Source organism: Triticum dicoccoides, chromosome 2A, assembly GCF_002162155.2.
Source record: "Triticum dicoccoides isolate Atlit2015 ecotype Zavitan chromosome 2A, WEW_v2.0, whole genome shotgun sequence".
In the NCBI taxonomy this organism is placed as follows: domain Eukaryota; kingdom Viridiplantae; phylum Streptophyta; class Magnoliopsida; order Poales; family Poaceae; genus Triticum; species Triticum dicoccoides.
The window spans coordinates 589,020,631-589,040,474 of NC_041382.1; positions in this window are offsets into that span (position 1 = coordinate 589,020,631).

A 19,844-nucleotide genomic window follows, 5' to 3' on the forward strand; every position below is an offset into this window, starting at 1 on the left:
TTGAGAAAACTGGGACGGCTTGTGCTACTGATTTAATAAGAATTACTTTGCTTGCTGCAGAAATAGTTTTCTCAATCCAACCTTTCACCTTAGACCATAACCTATCTTTCAGATACTTCAAAACACCCATCCTTAATGCTGGGTTTACTAGCCATGTCCATGTTGGTCAGTTGGTCAAAAGATCACGCCCTATCATGTCAGGCCCATCTGCCTGTTGTCCGCAACTCTCTTGATCTTTTTTTTGCCTGCCCCTGCCAACGACCAACGTTAGAGCAACTTCAACGGGGCGACCCATTTCATCTACTGGCGTTCATTTGGGTCGGCGCGGATACAAAAGTCGACCCAATGCTCCGATCTAAACGGACGCGCGTCCGCTTTTCGTCCGCGGGCGATCCATTCCCGGCCCATTTTTGAGCCGGATTTGTGTCGGCGCGAACACGAGACGAACACGTGTGCTCGCCTTCTCCTCCCCCGGGTCCGCTGGTCGGTGGCACATTGGCCTCTCCCCATCCAACAGCAAATCCTCGCCCGCCTCCTTCATCGCCGACTGTAACACCCCGTATGTAACTTGTCATATTTGTAACTCCGACTCTTGCCATTTTCGGCTTTAAGTTATGAGGTTCCCTTCATGGTTGGGTTTTTGTCTTCGTTTTGCTTTTTTTTCATGTCATGCATTTCATATCATGTAATCATGTGCATCGCATTTGCATTCATGTTCGTCTCATGCATCCGAGCATTTTCCCCGTTGTCTGTTTCGCAATCCGACACTCCCACATGCACTGGCGCACCCCTCTTGTCTCTTTTCATGAGTAGGAATTAAATGTTCTCGGAATGGGCCGAGATTTGTCAAGTGGCCTTGGTACACCACCGATAGACCTCCTGTCAAATTTCGTTCCATTTGGAGGTCGTTTGATACCCCAACAGTTAACCGGGTAACCGGAAAAGCCTCTTTTGTGTTGCAGCCCAACACCCCTCCAAAACGGCCCAATAACCCATCTAAACCTTCTCCATCTCCTCCGTCGTCGGATCACGATCGTGTGGGCGAAAACTACACCTCATTTGGACACTCCAAACCCCCTCTACCTATAAATATGTGTCTCCCTCCGAAATTCCCGCAGTCCAAACCCTAGAAATCATCCCCGCCGCCACCGGACGCGTCCGCAACGGCCGAACACGTCCGCCCGCCGCCGCCTGGCGAATCCCAGGCCGCCACGTGGCGCTCCGCTGCCCACCGCCGATGCGGCCTGTTCAGCCCGCGGGAAGCCCGCCGAGCCCATCCGCTACGCGCCGCACCTCGCATCTCCCTCCGCTGCCCCGCGCCGCCGCCGCAGCGCTCCGCCCGCCGTCTCCCCTCGCCGCCCCGCCGCCCCCATCGCCTCGCTGCCACGCACCCGAGGCTGGATCTCATCGCCCGCCTCCGCCCTCCACCACGCCGAGCGGGATCCTGCAAGTCCTCCGGCGAGCTCGCGCCGCCGTCTCGGAATCTGTGTCGCGGTCAACCCTAGTCCGTAGGTGATTTTCCACTAAGTCCCGAACCCCCCCTGTAATTTTTATGCCCTGTTCATCATGTCGTATCTCGGTGACCGTGACTCCGATTCATGCATATGATATGTCAAATTGTTCGTCTCGTTGAGCTATTCACGTTAGAAGCATGCATGATACTGCCCATTATGATGCCTTTTCATTGATGCAAGAGTGCTATAAAATGTTAACTGCTGGTACTTATCAGTTTATGAGGTTTTGTCATTTTTGTTGCATTTGATGTGTGCACCATATGAGCATGAGGTCTACATGTGTTTTGAACTACTACATGCCATATTTACATGGGTGAAAGTCTTGTATTTTTGTGATCTATGTGGTGAATAGCACAAGCATGCAAAGTAGGCTCCACAATGTTGCTATTTTCAGGGACTTGGGATTTTGCCAAGTCTTTTTCCTCCTGTTATTTTCATGCCATGTAAACTTGATGCTACAGTGAGATCCATGCTTATTTTGGGTTACTTCAGTAAGGATGTTTTGAACATGTGGTTATGCTATATCCATCCATGCCCTTGTTTGCAATTATGGAGTGCTCTAGCATGTCTGTTGCTTGCTCTACTTTTGCTATAAAATGTTCCTGGCATAACGTTAACATGTTAATCAATATAGCCATGGTTTTTGCTAGTGATCCATGCATCCTATGAGCTTGCTCTTGCCATGGTTAGCTTCATGAACATGTCTTCTTACTGTTGGTATGCTTGTTTTGTCATGAAATGCTTTGTGATGAGTGGCATGAGCTCACAAAGTTGCTATCATAATTCTGTTTATGACATGCTCTGTTTTTCTGCTAAGTCTGAAACTGTTAATAAAAACTTGCTATGTTTACATGGGTGCCATCATATCTTCTGTGCCTTGTTGGCTCATGTTCAGTAAGAGACTTTTTGTTGGGGATATAGCTATCAGTTATGACCCGCCCAGGAGGGGCCGGGTCAGCCCCAATGGCGGGTTACACAAGAAGCCCAGTAAACATTAAGATGATAGTTTATCAAATATTATAGAAGGCCCAAAAGCCTAGCGGGTGCTTAAGGCCCAATATTGTAAACCGCCGTATATAAGGAAAGACTTGTAAAGAAAGGCATATAAAAGAAGTCACCGAGCCGGACACGATTTATGAGCCGACCGGGACTCTGTAGGCCACCAGGTGTCAACCCGTGTATATAAGGGGATGACCCAATGGCGGCTTAGGGCAAGAAACAAGAGATCGATAACCAAGCCGGCGAGTTAAGCCTCTTGGTGATTGAAACCCTAGCAATACCAAACACAACTAGATGTAGGCTTTTACCTTCATCGTAAGGGGCCGAACTAGTATAAAACCTCTCGTGTCCTTTGTCCCGATTAACCCCTTTAAGCTTCCTAGTTGCGATGGCCCTACGACTAAGTCCTTCCACTAGGACATCTGCCGTGACAATTACGCTACTGTTGGCGCCCACAGTGGGGCCAGCGCACGGTGGATTTGAGTTCTTGAAGGGCAACTTCGAAGGGCTCAAGGGATACGCTATGTGCCGGTTGACCAAGAGTCGTCGCGGCAAGCTCTACATCAACGACGAAGGCTGGGGCCCCAAGGCCGGCTCAATTGAGTACGGGTACCGGGCCCCCTTCGGCGGAATTCACGTCTTCATTGGCCGGATCTGCGAGTCAGGCCCTGAGCCGGACGTCCACACCAACCTCATCGAAACTGCTCAGCGCGCAAAGACCACCCGTGTTTAATCTATCGTGAAGCATGCCTTCGTAGGCTGCGTCCACGGCAGTGAATACTCTGAAGGATCGGTGGAGGGTGGTGAGACGGCCGTCTGTTTTGGCACTGCATCATCAACGAGCGAAATGGACTCTTTGTACCAGCTGCAGGACGGCATGCTCGGGGGCTGTTCCGATGGCAGCAGTATTCCGGACCCTCTTGAGCCGCCGAATTGGGCTGGAGTCTTCATGGCAGGGACACAGCCTGGGCAGAACTCTACAGCAGCGGCGGCAACAGCTACCGGGTCGGCTGCAGCTGGGTCAGGAGACCCCGCGCGCTCCCAGCTCAGATTCTAATGGACCTCACGGATAAACTGACGACTCTGTTGACTGCTGCGGTAGAGCCGGCGGATAAAGCCCAACATGACGCAGAGGTGGCATGCGTACGTGAAGAGATGGTGCAAGCCAAGGAAAATCTGGCTGTAGAGGAAGTCAGGATGGCAGCGGAACGGGCGGCTTTGGACGTTCGTGCTCAAGAGCTTCAAGCGGAGACCTTCCGACTCTCGGTGGATCTTAATGCGTCAAACGAGGTCATGAGGAGGAGGCATCAGAAAACTCAGTCACGTCTACCTCTGACGCTTGATCCTAGGAACCTATTCCATACACCCGGAGCTGGGGGAAGCAACCCGCCGGAGGCAAACCGGATCACGACACTCGGCGCACCGGTTCAGCCGCGCGCCATGGAACCACCTCGTATAGTTACCGCTCCACCTCATTACGTGCCAACACCGCCGGGTCACTTCTCCAACCCCTTGGAAAACCTCATCACAGCGTCGGCTCGTTTGGCGGCTCTCCCGATGGAAGGCGACTCACCGGCGGCGGTTGAAATGCGGAGGGTAAGAGAACTTCTTCAAACAGCTCTGGCACAGCAGGATGCGTACTCCTACAGTCGAGACAAGATCCATTCAATTCCTCGCCCAAGCCGGAGCCCGAGCTACAGTAGGCATATGGAATCCGCGGACATGTCAAGCAATGCTCAATGCCACAACTGGCCACGCAGGCATGAGCCGGTGTGGGCTGGAGCCCTTAACTTGGCGGATCAGGAGAGGATTCGACAAGAGGCGGAACGAGCAGTTCAAATGGCAGCAGATCAAGTGGCTCATCAAACTTTTCTGGCTTATCCAGGAACCTCGGTCGAGGCAGGAGTGGCCACCAGAACCGGAGGCGTCCCTTGCTTGGTGCCGGCCATACGTAATGAGCGTCTCCGGAAGGACTTTAAGGGGCCTCATAAGGTGCCTAACTACATGACTGACTTACAGCCCAGGGCTTGGATTGAGAGTTATGAGATGGCTATGGAGTTGTTGGAGGTCAGCGACATAGCAATGGACAAGTATTTCACTATGATGTTGGATAGAACAGCTCGTACTTGGTTGAAGGGGTTGCCACCCAATTCGATCGGCTTATGAGCGGAGTTGAAGGCCTGGTTCATCCAGAACTTCAAAGACACATGTAAGCAGCCTATGTCGATTGTGGACCTGACTAATTGTAAGCAAGAGGACGGCGAGTCTTCGACCCATTGGGTGCGCCGGGTCAAGGAGATAATACATTCGTCTGATAAGATGGATGTCGGCTCAATAGTTTTGATGTTGGAGAAAAATTGCCATTTTGAACCTCTGAAGCAGAAGTTGGGGCGGCTCAAGCATGACTGTAATGACATGGGCTAGTTGATGGCGGCTCTCGTCAAGTATGTTGATTCTGATAGTACCAAAGACCCGGTGTCTGACGAAGAAAAGACATCAAAGGGAAAGAAGAACGGCAACGGCAAGGGTCACCAGCATAACCCGGCAAATCAAGGAGGTAATAAACGTAAGGCTGATGAGTTTGTTGCTAACACCAATGCACAGGGCGGAAATCAACAGCGCAAGGGAAGACAACCCCCTCGGTCAGGCGGGTCAGGTCCCACCCTTGAGCAACTATTGAATGAACCTTGTCCAAGGCACGACACCCGGGAGAAGCCAGCCACCCACATGTGGAAAGATTGTACGATCATGAAGGCGTTTAAAAATTCAAACACGTTTGATGGAGGTCACGGCCCAGGTGGCGGTTTAGGTGGAGGCAGTTTCCAAGGCCCAGGCGCCGGTTCAGGTGGAGGAGGATTTCACGGTCAGGGCCATCCTGGTAACCAAGGAGGATATAACACACAACCCGGCCAAGGTAATCAACAGCAATAGTCCGGATATCAGAGCAACCCAAAACAACTGAATAGTGGGCAATACCATGTATTCGCCACTAGTTTATGTAAGAGGGACCAGAAGCTTCACAAGAGGGCCGTCAATGCCATTGAGCCAGCGGTTCCACGTTACTTACGTTGGTCAGAGCAGCCTATTGTGTGGAGCAGAGAGGATCACCCACCCCGGGTCGATAATCCAGGTCACTTGGCTTTGGTAGTGGCGCCTTAGGTTGGTGGATACAAATTCACTAAGGTACTCATGGATGGAGGTAGCAGCATCAACATCCTCTATTATGAGACGTTCTGCCAGATGGGATTGACTGATAAGAGTCTTAAACAATCCAACACTATTTTTCACGGTGTGGTACCTGGCAAGTCGGTATACCCTGTTGGTAAGATTGAACTGGAAGTAGCCTTTGGAGATGAGTATGATTCCAGCGTAGAAAAATTAACCTTTGAGGTGGTTAAGATCAAAAGCCCATATCATGCTCTGTTTGGACGGCCGACTTATGCCAAGTTCATGGCCCGGCCGTGTTATGTGTATTTGCAGCTCAAGATGCTGGGTTATAAAGGCACCATTACAGTGCATGGGAGCCGAAAAATAGCCTTGGAGTGTGAAGAAGGTGATGCTGCCTATGCTGAGTCTGTTTGTGCAACAGAGGAGTTAAAGTTTTACAAGGATCATGTTGACCCGGCAGACATGACATCATTAAAGAAACCAACAACAGAGCATGAGCCGGTGTTGAAGTTCAAATCAGATGATGACACCAAGATGGTTGACTTTGTGCCTGGCAACTCATCCAAGTAGTTCATCATCAGTGCAAACTTGGATCCCAAATAGGAAAGCACGCTCATCGAGTTCATCCGTGAGAACCGGGACATCTTTGCATGGAAACCTTCTGACATGCCGGGTGTTCCCAGGGAACTCGCTGAGCACACTCTCAATATTGATCCAAAGTTGAAACCTGTTAGACAGTTTCTCCGACGGTTCAATGAAGAAAGGCACAAGGCCATTGGAGAAGAGGTGGCCCGGCTCTTGGCAGCCGGGTTCATCATAGAAGTCTTTCACCCAGAGTGGTTAGCCAACCCGGTGCTTGTACTCAAAAAGAATGGCACCTGGCATATGTGTGTGGATTACACCGATCTGAACAAGGCTTGTCCGGCTGACCCCTTTGCCCTCCCCTGTATTGATCAGGTCATCGATGCTACAGCGGGTTGCGCACATTTGAGTTTCTTGGATGCTTATTCAGGTTATCATCAGATCAAGATGGCAGTCAAAGATCAGGAGAAGACGGCTTTTATCACTCCTTTTGGAGCTTTCTGCTATGTGTCTATGCCTTTTGGGCTTAAGAGTGCCCAGGCGACTTACCAACGGTGTGTGCAGAATTGTCTTCATGATCAAATTGGGTGTAATGTTCATGCTTATGTGGATGATATAGTGGTAAAATCCAGGAAAGAGGAAACCTTGGTCACAGACCTGAAGGAGACCTTTGATAATCTCCGGGTCTACAAAATGATGCTTAACCCGGCTAAATGTGTTTTTGGAGTCCCAGCCGGCAAGCTCTTGGGTTTTTTGGTGTCCAACCGAGGTATCGAAGCTAACCCGGAGAAAATCAAGGCAATTACATCCCTGGCCAAGCCAACATGCATCAATGACGTTCAACGGCTGGCGGGTCGTGTTGCTGCCTTGAGTCGGTTCATAAGCCGGCTAGGGGAGAAGGCATTGCCTTTGTATCAAATGATGAAGAAAACAGATGATTTTGTTTGGAGCGATGCGACAAACTCTGATTTTGAAGATCTGAAGACACAGCTTGCTGAGCCACCGGTCCTTGCTGCTCCAGTTGAGAAAGAGCCGCTGTTGTTATACGTAGCCACCAACTCACGTGCTGTTAGTGTGGCTATTGTGGTGGAGCGCAAGGAGGCTGGCAAGGAACATCCAGTTCAACAGCCAGTTTACTACGTCAGTGAGGTGTTAATTGAATCTAAGCAACGATATCCACATTGGCAGAAGCTCGTGTATGGGGTGTTCATGGCGAGCCAGAAGTTTAAACATTATTTTCAGGGTCATCCAATCACTGTGGTTAGCTCTGCTCCTTTGGGAGACATCATTCAAAACAGAGAAGCCACTGGACGAGTCGCCAACTAGGCATTGAGCTTGGGTCTCATGGGTTGAAGTATGTACCATGTACTGTGATCAAATCTCAAGCACTAGTTGACTTCATTAATGACTGGACAGAGATGCAGATGCCAGAAGAGAAGCCATACAACAGGTATTGGACTATTCATTTTGATGGGTCCAGACAGTTGGAAGGCTTGGGGGCTGGAGTTGTTTTAACCTCTCCTCGAGGTGACAAATTTTGTTATGTGCTACAGTTGATGTTTCCTTGCACTAACAACGCAATAGAGTATGAAGCCTTGCTCCATGGTCTTCGAATGGCAAAAGAGATGAGTTTGAGCCGGGTCAGATGTCTTGGTGACTCAGATTTAGTGGCTCAATAGGTATCAGGCAAGTGGGATTCCAAGGATCCTCTCATGGCAGCTTATCGCCGGGAGGTTGATGCTGTTGCAGGGCATTTTAAAGGTTATCAGGTGAGCACATTGACCGTAGGAAGAACGAAGCGGCTGATGCTTTAAGCCGGTTGGGGTGTCAGCGTAAGCCGTTACCACCTAACACCTTTTTGGATGTTTTGCATAACCCGTCTGTCAAGTTGCCCATAGAAGAAGATTTAGTTGTTCCTGACCCGGAGGCGCAGTTGGTGGCGGCTCTTCATGTCATCCCATATTGGACAGTGCCATTCTTGGCTTACATGACCCGGGGAGAGTTGCCAGCGGATGAGACTCTGGCTCGACATATAACTCGACGGTCTAAGTCAATGACGATTTCAGATGGAGAATTATACCATCGCAGCGTCTCTGGAGCGTTTCAGCGGTGTGTTTCCCCCGAAGAAGGCCAAGAAATACTTCGCGAGATACATGAAGGCGATTGTGGTCATCATGTCAGGTCAAAATCTCTGGTGGCCAAGGCTTTTCGTCATGGTTTTTACTGGTTGACGGCTCACGCTGATGCAGAGGATTTGGTCAGCAGATGTGATGGATGTCAAAAGTTCACATGGCGAGCACATGTGCCGGCTCAAGAGCTCCGAATGATTCCAATCACTTGGCCGTTTGTGGTCTGTGGGCTTGACATGGTGGGACCTTTCAAAAGGTCTAAGGATAAAAAGACACATCGCTTGGTGGCAGTTGATAAATTCACTAAGTGGGTTGAGGCGGAGCCAGTAAGTAAGTGTGACGCGGCCACGGCGGTTCAGTTCATGAAAAAGGTGATCTTCCGTTTTGGTTTTCCACACAGCATTATCACTGACAATGGCACTAATCTGTCCCAAGGGGCTATGGAGGAGTTTTGTCAACATGAGCATATCCGGCTTGATGTTTCTTCCGTAGCTCATCCTTAGTCCAATGGTCAAGATGAGAGAGAGAATCAGGAAATTTTAAAGGGTCTCAAGCCCCGGCTTATGGTTCCCCTGCAGCGCACGCCGGGTTGTTGGGTAGAGGAACTACCCTCGATGCTGTGGAGTATCAACACCACACCGAACAGGTCCACAGGTTACACACCTTTTTTCATGGTGTATGGTGCAGAAGCAGTGCTGCCTAGTGACATCCGTCATGACTCGCCCCGTGTGGCAGCTTATGTTGAAGCTAATAATGAACAAGCCAGACAGGATGCACTTGACTTATTAGATGAGGAACGAGACTTAGCAGTGGCTCGATCAGCAATTTATCAACAGGACCTGCGCCGTTATCACAGCCGCCGGGTTAAGTCCAGGACTTTTCAGGAAGGTGACCTGGTGCTCCGGCTCATCCAGGATCTGTCAGATGCACACAAGTTATCCCCACCTTGGGAAGGACCTTTTGTGGTCAGCAAGAACTTAAACAACAGGTCGTATTACCTCATTGACGTTCGAGAGCACAAAGACTCATGTAAGTCGGAGGAGGAGACCCACAGGCCATGGAACATTGCTCAACTTCGGCCATACTACACTTGAGCCACCGGCTCTCATCATGTACATACTTTCACATTGTATATACCATGATCAACAATAAAGTAAGACCATTGGTCTCTTTTCTTTTCAAAGATTATGCATCTTTGTTATTTCTTATTTTCCAATGAGTATTAAGGAGCTGATCATATTTGAATCCAGTTTAACCTTTTTTGGTCCAGCTTATGATCGTATTCGAATCTAGCTGCAATATCATGGTCACTTAGGGGCTTCCTGTTCAAACATAGATCATATTCGAACCAAAGAGAACATAGCTGTCGTAACCCTTTTGATCGGCTCAAGGCCAAACTCACTTGGGGGCTTCTTGATCATATCCGAATCATAGCTTAACCCCTTTTGGGTCCGACTTGGATCATATTCGAATCAGGGTCATTAAAAACCTCTCAAGGTCATTTGGGGGCTTCCTGTTCAAACATAGGTCGTATTCGAACCAAGAGAACATAGCTGTCGGTACCCTCTTGATCGGCGCAACGCCAAAGCCACTGGGGGCTATATGGTCGCATTCGAACCTTAGCTTAACCCCTTTGGTCCAGTTTACTGATCGTATTCGAATCAGAAGCCACCAACCTTTAAACATAAGGTTAAATTGTACTTGTTACCTGTTATTTGCCTTTTAGTTTTTTGTTGTCTCAATTCCACAAATAATTAGCATGATCTTCTTCACCGGCTTGTTTATTTGACAACAAGGCCACCAAGGTATGTTGATCATTAAGTATTCAGAGGCATTGACTTCTCAGAAAGATTGAGTTATCAACTTCATTACCCGGGTTATTCAAGCCGGTGGTCTAAGGATCAAAGCTACAAGTATGTCTATTATTTATACGCAATTGCCTGCTGCATTAACCAAAGGGTTAGTTTCAGTCCTTGTCCTTTATTTATATCTGTTTCTGTTTTTATGGTAAATATATTGGCTATAAGCCGGGTGTTTTAACCTGTTCGGTTCTAAGCCGCCAAGCCAGTCTTTTCTCTAGTATCTACAGGAACAGAGTTAAAGTGTTGCAGAAATAATCATCAAATATGATGCATATGTTGCCATCAGGAAATACGAAGTCACACTCAGTGTTTTATGCACGATGGCATAGGCAAGGCATTGAGTGTTTTCACAGCTAAACTATTACAAGGCTTTTTATAAGCCAATGAAGATGGTTATTACTCCTCCCTCGCTGGTTCACCGCCCTCTGTTGGCTGGAAGTTGGGTTTTGACCAGTCAAAACCATTCACGGCGACAAATTCGGCTTCTTCATCGATCAGGCCGGCCGGGTCAACTTCCGGGGCAAATGTATTTTCTCTTACAGGTGGGATCAAATCCGTCACCTTGTACGAGGGAGTCGCCATCTTCTTATTTTCAACATCAAAACCTGACTGGTATTTGTCGATGTTGGTGTCATCTCCAAGGGTAGTTGCCTGAGGTCGGACTCCGTGCACGCAAGCCATGAAGTCCTCCTGCTCAAAGGGAGATCCATCTTCCTTCACGGTGGGATAGCCTTTGGCCCGTCCGCCGGGTCTAGGTCTGGCACCCAAGCCTTGGAGCGGCTCAGGGAAGTCAAAGCTCCGGCTCGCGCACAGGAGCGCTTCACTTCTTGAAATCTGGCAGGCAAGATTGACAGTTTCTTCAAGACATCCCTGAGCCGGTTGGGTCCTTGATTGGCAGGAGAGATGGCGGCAAGTGCCCATTGTGCGCCAATATACAGTTGTTCTACTAAGGTATACACTGCCTTCAGTTTAATCAAAGGATCTTGGCTCAGGTTTTTGCTTCGTGGGCATGCACATATTTTATACACAAGGTCAGCTGGCGGCTTATATTCTAGATCAGCAAAGGAGTACACATGATTGCAGATAGACGGCTTACCAAAGATGGCGGCCACCATTTGAGACACCCGGCCCTTTAAACCATTTAGTTCTGCCGAAACCTCTTCAAGGGCTGCTTCGGCCTTCTCGGCGCGTTGTGTCAGAAGCGTTTTTTCCTCTTCCCAGGTTCTCTTCTTGGCAGGGAAGCTGGTCTTTAAATTTTTCATCTCAGAAAGACTTATTCGCAATTTGGAGTTAGCAGACTTGATTTCTGATTCCTGACCTGCTAGCCGGGTCTTCGCATCAGTCAACTGCGAGTTTAGTTCAGATAAGGCATTCTGCAAGAAAACATACTCAGATGAGTCAAGATTTTGCTCAAAGGTTCAAACATCACAATTCAAGTCTCAAGTACTTTACAAAAAACCACTTGACACTTGGGGGCTAATGTATGCCAAAACAATTTCTTATGACTCTACAGACATATTTTAAGTCCCAAGTACTTTACAAAGTAACAACACTTGGCACTTGGGGGCTAATGTATGCAGTTCAGCAAGTTTCTCAAGGTTAAGCCGGAGTATTAAGTCATTTAAATATGCTACAAAACAATTTAAAGTACCGACTCATTTATGATCAAAAGGAACCGGCCCTTGGGGACTACAGGTGAAGTTTTGTTCTATTTTAGTGAATTCAAGAAAAGTTTCAAAGGTAAAGGTCTTGGCCTATATTATAAAGTCTACAGATCATTCCAGTTCTCTCATAATCTGAAGACTTGGGGGCTGGAGGAATATAGATAAGCCGGAAGAACGTACCTCGTATTTCAACTGCAACTGTTTGACCATTTCGATCTCAGAGTCGCGACTGGAGTGCACATGGATGAGATAGCCGGATAAAATATCGTTGGCATTTAGATGGTCGTAATTGGCAACGTCAAAGTGCACTTTCTGCCTCTCCAATGCCTCTTATTTCACAGTACACCGAGCCAGCACGGTTGGATTCCACGGCTCAATAAAACAGCTCTCGGTGATCTGGACGTCTTGTGCAGACGGTGATGGAGGGTTGGCTGAGCTTGATGGTCCAGTTGCGGAAGGATTCACGGTGATCTCATCAAACGACGGCTCAGGAGGATTTGCTTCTGCATCGACAAGCGGGTCTTTTGGGGCATCAGTTAATGGAGGGGAAAGTGGCCTAGCCGGGTCAGATGCAAGGATTGGCGGGTCTTCCGCCGGTTTAAGTGCCTTTGCCTTCTTGGACTTAGCTTGGCCACTAAGAGAAATATTGCAGGACTGTCAGTTCAAAGATACAATTTGAACAACCCAGAAAAAGGAGGATTTTTCATTACCCAGGGGCGGTCTTGAAGGCCGGAAATTGGGTTTGCGGTGAGTCGCCAGAAGAGCGAGACACCTCCTAAAAAGATAAAATAAAGTTAAAGTAATGCAAGGGAAAGGATCCATTAAACAGAGTTAAGGACAAAAGAAGTAAACCTCATTCCGGCACTTCTGAGGAGTTTGTTGAAGAACAATAGCCGGTTCGTCTTCCGTCCGGGCTTGACGGTGGCTCTCATGTTGCTGCTTTTTCAAAATAAAGTTGGGATCCAAGTGAGCTAAAGGGTTAGAAAACCTTACTTTATGGATCACTCGTCGAATTTTTTTGTCTTGGCAAGGGCTCTGAGTCAGAGGAAATGATAGTTACCTCTTCTTCCACGGCCTGACTGGCCCCAGTGTCATCCTGGAAATGAATAGTGTCAATAAGATTATTAGAAAGTTGGCCAAGGGAGTCAAGGGCTACCTCCGATCCAGAAGTATCTTCAAGTCTCATCCAGTCTTCGGCAGTGTTCTTCTTCTTCTTTTTTGACCTCCAGGTCATTTTCTTGGCGTTTATGGCCGTGACTCTCGCTTTCTTGGCAGCTTCGTGGTCATATTTAACTTTCCAGAAGTTAGAGTTGGCCTGCAGACAGGTAAAAACACGATGAAAAGGTCAGGCAAGTATTAAACAATACGGCTGAGAGAAATACAAAGGAGAAGAGATCAGAATATCCTTACTTCTGGCACCGGGTTAAGCTTGCAGAAGGGGTTTAACCCGACAATACTGTAATCTTCGTATTTCCCGTTCACCAGAAGGGTTGCATTGAAACAATATCGTCTTCTGTTAATTGAACGGGGCTGTGACGAAGAGAGTCATCCGGGCCTCCACCATACTCATACATCAGTTTTGACCGACGGCTTAGAGGGATGACCCGCCATGAGATCCAGCAGAGGGTCAGATCAACTCCAGTTAACCCGTTTCCTAACAGAGCATTAATCTTTTTGATGGATAGTATCAGCTTCCTGCGTTCAGCGGCAGTGAGCTTGTCAGGAAGCACGAACTTGGAGTCAAGACGTTCGGGGCGATAACCCGGCAGTGGCCTCTCGTTTGCCGGTGAAATGTCTTGGCAGTAAAACCAAGTCTGATTCCAGTCTTTTGGATGACTCGGCAAGACTATGAGGGGGAAGACAGCACCCTGCCGGTGTTGAATTGAGATGCCTCCAAGCTCTAAGCTAAGGTCGTTGGTGCACTCGTTCTGCCGGTTCAGATAAAAGTATTCTCTAAACAGCTCCACGGTCAGCTGATACGTCTCCGTCGTATCTACTTTTCCAAACACTTCTGCCCTTGTTTTGGACTCTAACTTGTATGATTTTAATGGAACTAACCCGGACTGACGTTGTTTTCAGCAGAATTGCCATGATGTTGTTTTATGTGCAGAAAATAAAATTTCTCGGAATGACCAGAAACTCCACGGAATATCTTACAATAAATAATAAAAAATCCTCGCCAAAGATGAAGACCAGGGGCCCCACACCCTTTCCACGAGGGTGGGGGGCGCGCCCCCTACCTCGTGGGCCCCCTGGAGACCTCCCGACTCCAACTCCAACTCTATATATCTGCTTTCAGGGAGAAAAAAAATAAGAGAGAAGATTTCATTGCATTTTACGATATGGAGCCGCCGCCGAGCCCTAAAACCTCTCGGGAGGGCTGATCTGGAGTCCATTCAGGGCTCCAGAGAGGGGGATTCGTCGTCGTCGTCATCATCAACCATCCTCCATCACCAATTTCATGATGCTCACCGCAGTGCTTGAGTAATTCCATCGTAGGCTTGCTGGACGGTGATGGGTTGGATGAGATTTATCATGTAATCGAGTTAGTTTTGTTAGGGTTTGATCCGTAGTATCCACTATGTTCTGAGATTGACGTTGCTATGACTTTGCTATGCTTAATGCTTGTCACTAGGGCCCGAGTGCCATGATTTCAGATCTGAACCTATTATGTTTTCATCAATATATGAGAGTTCTTAATCCCATCTTGCAAGTCTATAGTCACCTATTATGTGTTATGATCCGTTAACCCCGAAGTGACAATAATCGGGATACTTACCGGTGATGACCGTAGTTTGAGGAGTTCATGTATTCACCATGTGCTAATGCTTTGTTTCGGTTCTTTATTAAAAGGATGCCTTAATATCCCTTAGTTTCCATTAGGACCCCGCTGCCATGGGAGGGTAGGATAAAAGATGTCATGCAAGTTCTTTTCCATAAGCACGTATGACTATATTCGGAATACATGCCTACATTACATTGACGAATTGGAGCTAGTTCTGTGTCACCCTATGTTATGACTATTACACGATGAACCACATCCGGCATAATTATCCATCACTCATCCGATGCCTATGAGCTTTCCATATACTAGTTTACACTTATTTACTTTCCCGTTGCTATTATTACAATCACTACAAAATACCAAAAACATTACTTTGATTTCGTTACTCTTTTGTTACCGTTACCATCACTATCATATTACTTTGCTACTAAACACTTTGCTGCAGATACTAAGTTTCCAGGCGTGGTTGAATTGACAACTCAGCTGCTAATACTTGAGAATATTCTTTGGCTCCCCTTGTGCCGAATCAATAAATTTGGGTTGAATAGTCTAACCTCGAAAGCTGTTGCGATCCCCTATACTTGTGGGTCATCAAGACTAATTTCTGGCGCCGTTGCCGGGGAGCATAGCTCTATTCTTTGAGTCACTTGGGATTTATATTTGCTGGACACTATGAAGAATTTGAAAGACGCTAGGACAACAATTTATCCCTCAACTACGAGGGGAGGTAAGGAACTTCCATCTAGCTCTGCACTTGATTCACCTTCTGTATGAGTAAGCTTGTGACACCTAAACCTGCTTCTGCTATTCGTTCTGATATGTCGCATGTTATTGATGATGCTACTTCTGCTATACATGATATTTATGATGAAACTACTTCTATGCTTGATACTACTGTGCCACTTGGTGATTTTCTCGAGGAACGACTTGCTAGGGCTAGAGAGATTGAAAATATTGAATCCGATTATGATGATGAAAGTGATGATGAAGAATCACTTGTTATTCCTGAGGGTTATTTATTTGATCAAGAAGCTTCTTTAGCTATTTTAGCTTGCAAATATAGATATGAACTCAAAAGGTTATTAGCTAAATGGAATAAGCAATCTCTAAATGCTAGGATGAAACCTGACCCTGCTTTTGCTACTTCACCTATCTGTGTTACTGATAAGGATTATGAATTCTTTGTTGATCCTGATATAATTACTTTAGTTGAATCTGATCCTTTTCATGGCTATGAATCTGAAACTGTTGTGGCACATCTTACTAAATTAAATGATATAGCCACCCTGTTCACTAATGATGAGAGATATCGCTGCTTTTATATCCTTAAAATATTTCCGTCCTCATTAAAGGGTGATGCTAAGATATGGTTTAATTCTCTTGATCCTGGTTGTGTGCATAGTCCCCAGGATATGATTTACTACTTCTCTGCTAAATATTTCCCTGCTTATAAGAAACAAGCTACTTTAAAGGAAATATACAACTTTGTGCAAATTAAAGAAGAGAGTCTCCCGCAAGCTTGGGGGAGGCTTCTCAAGTTACTTAATACTTTGCCTGATCATCCTCTTAAGAAAAATGAAATACTTGATATCTTTTACAATGGACTAACTGATGCTTCCAGAGATTACTTGGATAATTGTGCTGGTTCTCTTTTCAAGGAAAGAACACCGGATGAAGCTGAAATCTTATTGAATAATATGTTGACAATGAAAATAATTGGGCACCTCCTGAGCCAGCTCCTGATCCAGATCCTGCTCCAATTAATGATCCTATTCCTAAACCAACTCCGAAGAAGAGAGGTGTTCTATTTCTCAGTCCCGAAGATATGCAAGAGGCAAAGAAATCTGTGAAAGAAAAAGGTATTAAAGCTGAAGATGTTAAGAATTTACCTCCTATTGAAGAAATACATGGTCTTAATTTACCGCCTATTGAAGAAGCATATGATCTTAACCCTTTATTTATTGAAGAACCTCCAGACCTCGATAACCCGACACAGGTAGTAAAGGTAAATTCTCTATATAGATATGATAAAGCTGAAATCCCTCCTGCTAAAATTGCTAGTCATTGCTTGGATGAGTTTGATAATTTTATGTTTAAGCAAGAAGACTTCAATGCTTATTTTGGTAGACAATTAAAACAAGATGCTGATATGATTAAATATTTGGGTGATTATATGGCTAATATTAGAGGTGAACTTAAACTTGTTAGCAAACATGCTTCTATGGTTACCACTCAAGTAGAACAAGTACTTAAAGCTCAAAAGGAATTGCTCAATGAGATAAATAGTAAGAAAAATAATTATGCTGTTAAAGTGGCTACTAGAACTGGTAGAATGACTCAAGAACCTTTGTATCTTGAAGGCCACCCTAAGAGAATTGAGCAAGATTCTCAGAGAAATAATATTGATGCCCAGTTCTTCTAAAAAGAAGAAAAAGAAAAATTATAGAACTGTGCAAACCTCTAGTGAACCTATTGCTGAACAACCTGATAATCCAAATGATATCCCTATGTATGATGCTGAAACACAATCTGGCAATGAACATGAACCTAATGAAAATGTTAATGAGGATGTTCATAATAATGCTCAACCTAGTAATGATAATGATGTAGAAATTGAACCTGCTGTTGATCTTGATAACCCACAATCAAAGAATCAACGTTATGATAAGAAAGATTTTGTTTCTAGGAAACATGGTAAAGAAAGAGCAACTTGGGTTCAGAAACCCATGACTTTTCCTCCCAAACCATCCAAGAAAAAGGATGATGAGGATTTTGAGCGCTTTGCTAAAATGATTAGACCTATCTTTTTGCGTATGTGATTGACTGATATGCTCAAAATGAATCCTTATACTAAGTACATGAAAGATATTGTTACAAATAAAAGAAAGATACCAGAAGCTGAAATTTCCACCATGCTTGCTAACTATACTTTCAAGGGTGGAATACCAAAGAAACTTGGAGATCCAGGAGTACCTACTATACCATGCTCCATTAAAAGAAACTATGTTAAAACTGCTTTATGTGATCTTGGAGCCGGTGTTAGTGTTATGCCTCTCTCTTTATATCGTAGACTTGACTTGAATAAGTTGACACCTACTGAAATATCTTTGCAAATGGCTGATAAATCAACTACTATACCTGTCGGTATTTGTGAGGATGTGCCTGTTGTGGTTGCAAACGTTACTATTTTAACGGACTTTGTTATTCTTGATATTCCTGAGGACGATAGTATGTCTTTTATTCTTGGAAGACCTTTCTTAATACTACAGGGGCTGTTATTGATTGCAACAAAGGCAATGTCACTTTTCATGTTAATGGTAATGAGCATACGGTACACTTTCCGAGGAAACAACCTCAAGTTCATAGTATTAATTCTATCAGAAAAATTCCATCGATTATATTTGGAGGTTCTGAATTTCCTCTTCCTACTGTCAAGAAGAAATATGATATACTTATTATTGGGGATGTGCATATCCCCGTTGAGGTAACCTAGTGTTATTCGAAATTTCTCCGGTTTCATGTTAATCGGAATGAGTTTGTTAACAAGACTTGATCAACCTTGTTAGTGGATTCCTTTTGACGAGCATGAGATGGATGAAACTAGAAGCACAACCTTCTGTACCCTCTTTATACTTTCTATTATTTAGTTGAAATAAAGTAAAAATAGTATTTTTTGTCTGTTTCCTGATTTATTCGTGCAATATAAAAATGTCCCCAAAATAAAAGTTCTCCAAATGACCTGAAAATTAAATATGATTTTTCTAGAATATTTGAGGATTTATGGAACAAAGAACACACCAGGGGGCCAACCACCTTGCCACGAGGGTGGAGGGCGCGCCCACCCCCTAGGGCGCGCCCCCCTGCCTCGTGGGCCCACGGTGGCCCTCCTCCACTTATTCCTGCACCCATCCTCTTCTTCTTCCTCCCACAAACACGAAAAACCAACTCAAGCACGAGTTCCAGTCCTCTTTGCTGCCATTTTCGATCTCCTTGCTCAAAGCACCTCTCACAAAACTGCTTGGGGAGATTGTTCCTTGGTATGTGACTCCTCCATTGGTCCAATTAGTTTTTGTTCTAGTGCTTTACTCATTGCAATTTTTTGCTGTTTAGGTGACCCTGTTCTTGAGCTTGCATGTCAAATTTATAAGGTCAAAAGTAGTTTTGATGCATGATATAGGCCCTAGGCACTTGTAGGAGTGGTTGCTATCAATATTATTGAGTTTGGTTTACTTTTATTTTGAAGTTACTAAAAATTTCAGAATTTTTCAGAAAATGATGAGGATATTATTGAGGGGCTCATCGAGCCAAAGCTCGAAGGAAAAGGCACCGAAGCCTAAGTATAATTTTCCGCGCACTGCGGAGGTTCGGGTGTGTGAATGGCCTTCTGAGGATTTCTTAAGAGCAACCGGGATTTATGAAGATTTTCATGAGTTGGCTCAGACTGCAGGCCTTACCACTTTCCTCCACGACCAATGCGATCAGTATCTCTTACTCACAAATACCTTTGTGCAAAACTTTCATTTTCATTCTAAGAACTCACCACCTATGGTGGAATTTCATTTATATGATGAGCATAAGGAGATGTCACTTTATGATTTTTGTCGGATTTGTTTAGTCCCTTTTGGGGGCAAGACAGAAGAACCACATCTTGATGATGTGGAGGGATTTATTGACACTATCACTGTAGGGGAAACAAGGAAGGTTTCCCATGCACGGATCACTAGCATACATTTTCCTGTTTTACGCTACTTTGCATTATTTGCTAGTTATTGCTTAATTGGTCGCGGAAACTGTGGAAACCTGAGTATCCCTGATATTATTATTTTGCACCATGGCTTATACGGTGATAACTCTTTTAGTATGTGCGGCATTATTGCTAGACGGTTAAGTATGAACCGTACTAAGGGTCCCATCTTTGGAGGCATCTATGCTACACGCCTAGCTGCACATTTTAACATACCTATTAGGCATGCTGAGAAGGAAGAAAAAGTGCTGCCTCGTGTTTATCTAGATTATAAAAGTATGGTGGCACATGATTTTATTATTAAGAATAGGGCAGGAGAGCTTAAATATCAATTGTTCTTTAATAAACATCATCCTGAGACTATTACCTTGCCTGCTCCTTCTTTGTTTGATTTGAC